We start from the raw sequence: 1,139 nt of genomic DNA on the forward strand, positions 1-1,139 counted from the left end.
TGCAGCCAGTGACATGACTTGTAGAAAATGAATTTTTTTGGGACCACTTTATGAAAAAGGTATCTTGAAAAGGTTTTTGTTGCTATTAGCTTTAAAATGCTATACAGCGCTGTGAAAAAGTCGTGGCCCACTCCTCAAATTTGTATAGAATTTGCATGTAAGATATCTTATTATATAGTTCCCCCTTTTAATGTTTAAGATGATGAAACAAATGTAAATATTAGACAAAGATAATCATAATTAGATAAGTTATTTTATTTGTTAAGGGGTGAAATATTTAAAGCTACCGACCCCTGTGTGAGCAAGTTATGTCCATCCATCCATTTTCTGAGCTGCGTATTCTCACGAGGGTTGCAGGAGTGCTGGAGCCAATCCCAGCTGGTTGCCAGCCAATCGCAGGGCACAGAGAGACAGACAACATTTGCACTCACAATCACAGCTCTGGGCAATTTAGAGTCTCCAATTAGTTATGTCCCCCTTGTTAATTAAGAAATTAACAATGGATAATCACACTTTTTGGTTCATTTTCTATGCTGCACTTGTTGTTTCACAAATCTGGTGAACTTTCCAGGTCAATGGCAACTCAGGAAATATATTTTATGAGAAAAAAGTACGTGTTAAATACTCATTTCAGTCCCTGTATACAGAGATAACAATTTCACTTCAGTAAATAGCCAGACAATTTGAAATCAAAGAGTTCATTAGGACAAGACATGTACAGGTTACGTGAAAGGGACTACATAATAGCCATCCATCCCAAACTGGTTGGCAGCCAACCACAGGTCACATGAAGACAGACAACAGTCACACTCCTAGTCACACCTGGTGGAAATTTGAGTGTCCAATGAATGGATGTTTTGTCTGGGAAATTTTTTTTGGACCCAATTAAGGGAAAACACATAATTTCCTGCAGCAAACCTGATAAGTTCTCATGGCTCATTGTCCCCTAGATTCTAGGTCATCTAATCTATATCATGATTTCACAGTGATGCAATGTAAAAAAATGTACCTGATGAAGATAAAGATTGTTTTATGAAGCGTATTTAAAACATTCACTGTGTGGTAAATTGGACACACTACGGAGAAGAGTGTTTTGAAAAAGACACATTTTAACTAGCACAAATGACGATTACAGTTCT

This window comes from Syngnathoides biaculeatus, chromosome 11 (genome assembly GCF_019802595.1).
Source record: "Syngnathoides biaculeatus isolate LvHL_M chromosome 11, ASM1980259v1, whole genome shotgun sequence".
NCBI classification, from domain to species: domain Eukaryota; kingdom Metazoa; phylum Chordata; class Actinopteri; order Syngnathiformes; family Syngnathidae; genus Syngnathoides; species Syngnathoides biaculeatus.